Source organism: Orycteropus afer, unplaced genomic scaffold (genome assembly GCF_000298275.1).
Source record: "Orycteropus afer afer isolate SDZICR_OR568_19922 unplaced genomic scaffold, OryAfe1.0 scaffold00373, whole genome shotgun sequence".
Lineage (NCBI taxonomy): Eukaryota > Metazoa > Chordata > Mammalia > Tubulidentata > Orycteropodidae > Orycteropus > Orycteropus afer.
The window spans coordinates 2,871,929-2,880,085 of record NW_006921960.1 but is presented as its reverse complement, the minus strand read 5'-3'; positions in this window follow the sequence as shown (position 1 = coordinate 2,880,085).

Sequence of the window (8,157 nt, the reverse complement as noted above, 5' to 3'; positions counted from 1 at the left end):
CTATCCATGAGCATGGAGTGTTCTTCCATTTATGTAGATCTCTTATGGTTTCTTGAAGTAGTTTTTTATAGTTTTCTTTGTAGAGGTCTTTTGTGTTCCTGGTAAGATTTATTCCCAAGTATTTTATTTTTTTGGTAGCTATTGTAAATGGTATTGATTTCCTTATTTCTTTTTCATCAATCTCTTTGCTGGTGTAGAGAAATCCACCTGATTTTTGGATGTTGATCTTATATCCTGCCATGATGCTAAATCTCTCAATTAGTAGTAGTAGATTTTTGACTGAGTCCATGGACCACTTTTAATTGCTTTAAGTATCCTAGATCATCTGGAAGTAAATATTCAACTTGCTTCAGTGCTGACCTAAGTCTCAATAATCCAACAGCAGTGCTAAGACCATCATCTGTTCTTTGGGAAACCTGGCCACTCTTGGCTGCATACCTTCTCCCAATTCTGACTACAGCTAACTCTATTCACTCCTTCATTCTTCCAAACTCTACCACTCCTCCTCCCAAAAGTCACTTACAGATCTTTCAAACCTTTGTTTGAAACATCATTTGCAACCCCAATAATGCTTCAATGATTCTGTCGTACTCACAGCTTGTGATTCTGTGAGAAGATCCTACAGAAAACTTATTCCATTAGGGTTTTGGACAGAGCATTTTTTTAAGTCAATGTTTAGACTTAGTCCTATAGGCTGAGGTAACTGCTCTGCTGTGTACAAATGTTCTTCTTTCTATCAAGGATATTGGGGTAAAATTGTTCTGAAAAAGTGCTTCATTCTTTTAGAAAGTCAACACATCTTTTTGAGTTGTCTACTAAGTACCACTATTGCACTGGGCAGATATACTGCCAAAGACCTCTTTAAAGAGTTAAGGAGCAAAGTTGTCATTTTGAAGATTAAAGTGTGCCTAACCTAAGATGTAGCAGCTCTGGTGGCATAGTGCCTGACATTTGACTGCTAACTAGAAGGCTGGCAGTTCAAACCCACCAGCCACTCCTCAGCAGGAAGGTTGTGCAATCTACTTCCGTACTGATACCACCTCAGAAACCCAAGGAGGGGTCACTATGAGTCAGATCTGACTGGACGGGAGTGAGTTTTTTTTTTTTTTTTAACCCAAGCCATGGTCTTTTCAATCATCTCATATACATGTGAAAACTAGACAACAAATGTGTTAGGCTTAGTTCTCTAGAGAAGCAAAACCAGTAAAGCTTATATAGAGAGGGAGAGAAATTTACCTTAGGAAAATGGCTCACACACTTATAGAAGCTGGCAAGTCCCAAGTTCTTGGATCAAACATCAAGCTGGAGGCTTTTCCCAACTCTCACAGCTGCAGGGGCTAAAGAGCTCAAGGTTGGCAGGCAGTATATCATTTTCTGTTGATTCCAAGGAATGACGAATCCAATATCATCAGGCCAAATGGTGGATTGTTAGCTCACAGACAGTTGTAAGCAGTACAACTGGATCCAGATGCGTAGAAGAGTGTCTCTTTTTCCCAGGATGTCCATAAATATATTGTAAGCAAGCCACACCCCTAGGGAAACTCCTTTTCAATAGATTGGCTGCTCAAAACATATACATCTGATCCCATCATGGGAAAATCCACATCACAATATGGTGGTTAAGTTTGTGTGTCAACTTGGCTGGGCCTGGTTGAGTGGCTGGGAAGCTGGTGGTAGTTATTCCCTATGATGAGACCGGCTATCAGCTCCATGGTGGGACCTACCACAAGCAGCTGAGTAGCTGCTTTAGGAAGGTGGTCTGCTTCCCATATATAAGAAAAAGCTTTGGGAATGGTCTCTAGCTTATGGCACACGCTTGAACCCTACGTGTAGTTGTGTTATTGTTCAGCAGCATGCCATGCTCTGTCAACCTTGGGACTTTCAATAGACTTGAATTAATGGCCTGTGTGTTGGATTGGGTTCTCTAGAGAAACACAAAAACCAGCAAAGTATATATATATATTTATAGAGAGAGAAAGAGAGAGAGAGAGAGATTTATCTTAGGTAAATGGCTCACAAGTGTGTAGAAGCCGACAAGTTCAAGCTGAAAAGTTTGTCTCTGGAGGGGGATGGGGCCCGGAGCCGCCTGGTTCCCGTAAGCACAACAGAGCCGAGAGAATCAAGCTGGCACGCAGCACACTGGTTGCTGTTCCCAACAAAGGATGAATCCGAAACCTCCAGGGCAAGTGGCTCGCCGCTCACTCCAGGAAGTATATAGTCCGGAATGCCGTTCTTCCAGCTTGTCCTTGGAATAGCATTGCAAGCAGGCCACACCCCTGGGGAAACTCCCCTTGGGCAGACCAGCCGCTCAGAACTCAGTCATCTGATCCCATCATGGGAACAACCACTCACAACTGGAGTCCAGCCAAGTTGACACATCTTCAACTATCACAGCCTGCCATGTGATTTTGTAACATCAGGACTGTGCCATTTTTTTGTCAACCTGGGGCTTGTTAGCCTCAGCAGCCAGTAGCTGCCTGAGTGAAGAGATGCCTCTAACTTCAGTGGACCAGGAACAAGAGGCAGAGCTGAAGCCCAAGGTCGAGGAGCTTTCACAAGCCCCTAGAGCCTGGCATTTTGAACTCAGACATCTAGACTCCCATAAAAGAATAAACTCCTGTTTGTTCAAGCCATCCCATTTGTGGTATATTGTCAGAGCAGCACTAGGTAACCAAAACAACAACTGTTTAAACCACGCAAAATTGTGGTCCCAGCCAAGTTGACACACAACTCCAACTATCATAGTCCACCCCTTGTCAACTTGGCAGTTGTACACATCTTCTTAAACACATATAATCTCTAAACAAGGATAATTATAGAGTCATATTTGCACCTAACATGATACACTAACATGTGTACAACTGAAATACATTGACTTGGTTTACATTTCACAGTTCATAACAGAAGGAAAGAAAAATATTTGATGCACACATACAATGAAGAAATACAACAATCACAATCCTCGTTTCTGCAACTGGTCACGTGGTCGTAGTTGATTTTCAGAACTGTCTTTTTCCACCACCCATTCCATATTTTCCTTGCCATTTTCCTTGCCCTTAGCAAGCACCTTAGCTGGTTGTGGGTCTTTGCCTGGTGGGGTGACCCAAACCTTCATTCCTGAAGGTCAGGACTTATAGTAGTAATATCAGAATTGGGCTCCTGTAATTTTCCATTGACTTTAATCACAAGGCAAGGGAATACTAAGAGACGTCCTAAATAATCTCCTATATTCCAGACATATTCTTCTTTACCTCCATTATTTAATGTCAATCCAATTTCCCCTTGGTAATCAGGATCTATCACACCAGATAGTACAGAAATTCCCTTCTTTATCTGTTGATCCAGAGGCATGAGGAAGCCAAAATGGCCAGGTGCCATTCTTAACTTCCAGTTCAACCCAATCAGTATTGTGTCTCCTGGTGGGCATGTTCCTCCTTTTGGGAATAAGATCTCCAGACTCACAGAGCACAGGGTAGCAGGGACAGGAAGCAAAATTTTTTGAGTGGGTCACTAGGGATAATAGTGAGTGGTACCACTCCTGTTTCCATCCCTTGGTTCCTGGACCCATGAACCCTGGCTATTGAAGAAACAGCACCGTATATTGGATGCTGGTTTAGAGCACACATAGCCTCCTGGAGAACATTGCCCCAACCTTTCAAGGTATTTCCACTGAGCTTGTGCTGTAATTCATGAGCCCACTGAGCAATGACAGGAGAAGCTGGGGAAAAAGGATAACTGGTTTCCACTGAATGTGTCATCCTATCCATCTGATTATTAAAGTCCTCCTTGGATGAGGTCACCTTTTGGTGGGCATCACATGAGACACAATATCTTTACTCCTTTGGTCCATTCAGAGTGATCTATCCACATACCTCTTCTCCATATTTCCTTGTAACCAATTTTCCAATCATGCTCCTTCCAAGTCCAGACCATCTGACCAAGCCATTGGCCACAGTCCATGAATTCATGTACATCGTACATCTGGCCACTTCATGTTCCATGTGAAGTGAATATCCAGATTCATGGCTCGAAGTTCTGCCCATTGGGAAGATTTCCTTTCACCAGTGTTCCTCAGGGAAGTCCCAGAAAGGGGCTGCAGTGCTGCTGCTGTCCACTTTTGAGTGATGCCACCATATCACGCAGAACCATCTGTAAACCAGGCATGAGTTTTCTCTTCCTCCGTCAACTGATCATCAGGAACTCCCCATGAGGCCATAGGTGCAGACTTGGAGATGGGAAGTAATGTGACTGGAATGGAGACCACAGACATTTGGGCCACTTCCTCATGCAACTTACTTGTACCTTCAGGTCCTGCTCAAGCCTGATCTTTTACAAACAACTTCCATTTAATGAGTGCGGCTGTGCACATATAACTTTATGACTCTGTGGGTCAGACAATACCCAGTTCACGATGGGCAGCTCAGGCCTCATGGTGACTTGGTGGCCCATGGTTAGGTTTTAAGTCTCTACTAAAGCCCAGTAATAAGCCAAAAACTGTTTCTCGAATGGAAAGTAGTTATCTGCAGAGGATGGCAGGGCTTTGCTCTGAAATTCCAAGGGTCTGCATTGTTATTCACCAACATGGACCTGCCAAAGACTCCAAACAGCGTCTCAATCTACTACAGACACTTCAAGAACCATTGGATCAGCCATATCTTATGGCCCAAGTGGCAGAGTATCCTGCATGGCTGCCTAACCTGTTGCAGGGTTTTCTGTTGTTCTGGGCCCCATTCAAAACTAGCAGCTTTCTGAGTCACTTGATAAATAGGCTGAAGCAACACTCCCAAATGAGGGATATGTTGCCTCCAAAATCCAAAGAGACCCACCAGACATTGTGCCTCATTTTTAGTTGTGAGGGAAGCCAGATGCAATAACTTATCTTTCACTTTAGTAGGAATATCTCAACATGGTCCACACTACTGGACCCCTCAAAATTTCACTGAAGTAGAAGGTGCCTGAATTTTTGTTGGGTTAATTTCCCAACCTCTAGCATGCAGATGTCTCAGCAATACATCTAGAGTCATCGATATTTCTTCCTTACTAGGTCCAATCAGCATAATGTCATCAATATAATGGACCAGTGTGATGTCTTGTGGAAAGGAAAGGCGACCTAGATCCGTATGTGCTAAATTATGACATAGTGCTGGGAGTTAGTTGATATACCCCTGAGGAAGCACTGTGAAAGTATATTGTTGGCCTTGCCAGCTGAAGGCAAACTGCTTCTGATGGTCCTTTGAAACTGGTATTGGGAATAAGGCACTGGCCAGATCAATAGCTGTATACCAAGTACCAATAGGAGATGTACTAATTTGCTCAAGCAATGAAACCACATCAAGAACAGCAGCTGCAATTGGAATTACCACCTGATTAAGTTTATAATAATCTACTGTCATTCTCCAAGATCCATCTGTTTTTTTGCACAGGCCAAATAGGTGAATTAAATGGGGATGTGGTATGTGGTGGTTAAATTTGTGTGTCAATTTGGCTTGGCCTGGTTGAGTGTCTGGGCATCTGAATGTGAGAATGGTAATTAACTCCATGGTGGAATCTATCGGAGAAGCTGAGTAGCTGCTTTGGGTATGTGGTCTGCTTCCTGCATATGAGAAACAGCTTTGGGAATGGTCTCTAGTTTATGGCATGCTTGGAACCTGCATGTAGCTATGTCATTGTTCAGCAGCTTGTCATGCTCTGCTGACCTTGGAACTTACAATGGACTTGAATGAATGGCCTGCCGTGTGGTTTGGTAATATTGGGACTGTGCCTTTTTACTTGTTAAGCTTGGGCTTGTCAGTTTCAGCAGTCAGCAGCTGTCTGAGTGAAGAAAAGCCTCTAGCTCCAGTGGGCCAGGAGCAAGAGGCAGAGCTGAAGCCCAAGGTTGAGGGGCTTTCACATAACTCCTAGAAACTGGCACTTTGAACTCGGACATCTAGCCTCCTGAACTATAAGAGAATAAACTCCTGTTTGTTAAGACCATCCCATTTGTGGTATATTCTTATCAGAGTGGCACTAGATAACCAGAACAGAATATGGTGCCAAGAGAGTGAGTGCTGCTCTGACAGATATCTAAAATGTGGAAACAGGAGTGGAGTGCATTCTTGATCTGAGAGCCCAGCAGAGAGACCCCAGCATATAGTATGAATGATGGCAGCAGCAGAGCCAAGAGACTGGCATGAGAGACAGCAGGAGCAGAGTCAAGAGACCAGCATCAGAGATGGCAGTAACACAGCCCAGAGACCGGCATTGAACAGTAAGAGGCTTACCAGCCTATGGGGGAGGAAGCCAGGTGCCACTGGGTAGGTGGCTTCCTGGTGGAGTGGGTTTTCCTTGGGCATTAATTGGCAGAAGCAGAGAGACCAAGGAAAGAGGAAGCAGCTCTGCCTCAACCTCAAGTGTAGGACCATGGCCCTTGAATATGGAACCACCACAGTCCTGTAGGTTTCAAAGAGCCAGGCCTTTACCAACTTGGTTCTGGACTGTGGGGATGCTTGTTCATGAGAGCTAGTGGGATGGAGTCAACCCACTGACCAAGATTGAGGGTGCAGGGCTGCCATGCTCAAGAGGGAGAGGAATGGGGCCTGCCAGGCCAAAGGGATGAGGTCACCACTCAGGAACTAGGGGATTGGAGTCACTCAGTGAAGAAATCTGTACAGATTACACCCATTGAAGATCTGTACAGGTACCAAGTTGACAAGGGGTGGAATTGTGGTGCTTACATTTGTGTGTCAACTTGGCTGGGCCTGGTTCTGATTACTGTTTTGATTCTGTTGTTCATTATGGTAACCATGCTCACCTTGTCTTTGTCGATTAACTGCTGCTACTTGGCCCCTACTACCATGGGGTCCAATCAGCCCCATTGTAGTTAAGTGTCTCAGTTCAATTAGGGCAGTTCCCACTGTCAAATCTGGCTTACATAAAATAGCAAGCACAGCAGTCTTCAAGGATGCTGGAGCTCCCTTCACTGTGAAAGGCATGTCCTCTGGACTTTCCATTTCTGGCTCTAGGAGTCTAATGTGATAAATCCATTCTAACAGGCCAATTTTCCTAAGCCTCTGGATACCTTCTTCTACATTATACCAAGACAGGTCTGATACTTCAACTAGACTTAAGGCAGACCACCACATATTCCATGCTTCAGGAAGCCAACAAAATTAACAATTAGATCCTTTCCTAACTCTCAAGCTGAAATATTGAATGAAGAATCTGTACTTAATGGGCCTAAATCAATAAAATCAGACTGATCCAATTTACATTCCTTGCACCATTATCCCATACCCTCAGTAGCCATTCCTATACACATTTGGAGCTCTGGTAGCATAGTGCCTAAGGCACTTGACTGCTAACCAGAAGGCTGGTGGTTCAAACCCACCAGCCACTCCTCGGAAGGAAGATGAGCAATCTACTTCCGTAGTGATACTGCCTCAGAAACCCATGGAGGGGTCGCTATGAATCGGGTCTGACTCCACGGCACATTACAACAACAACATACACATTCTCCAGGTTTCTGTCTGTACATGTTAGCAAAATCAAGTAGGTCTTTTCGGGTGTAGCATACCACCTCCTCAGCCACACTTTGTATTTCACCTTTTGGGGCTCGCTTGGATTTAACTTTAGTTATAGGTCTAGTAGCAACAATGGGTGGTTGGGGCAGTTCCTGAGAACATTTAGCAATGTCTTCCATGGCATCTACCTCAGGCATTGACCCATCAGGGACAGTTGGTTAATCCCATCAAACTGAGGTGGAAGGGATAATGGTTTTATAGTAATCCCTTCAGATGGGAGGGATTCAACAGAATCTACAGACTCCATGTCCTCGTCTTCCTGACTGTCTGCCCATACATCCCCTTTCCAGGTTTCAGGATCCCATTTTTTCCCAATCAATACCCTCACTTTAATTTCAGACACTATTCTGGGTTGGCAATTCAATTGGCATTGTAATTCAGCCACCCTTACAATAAGACTCTGGGTTTGGTTTTTGGTAATATCAGCTCTGTTACTAGAAGAAATAAGGCTTTCTTTCCGAGAACAACTGGAAGCATTGAGGTCGTTTATGTGGTGCTTGAGTTGTGACTCAGCAGCCCTGAACTCATCTCACTCTTTCACCACTTTGTCTAGTGTAAGTAGGACCAACCAACCAGCTTCCTTATACTCCTCATGCTG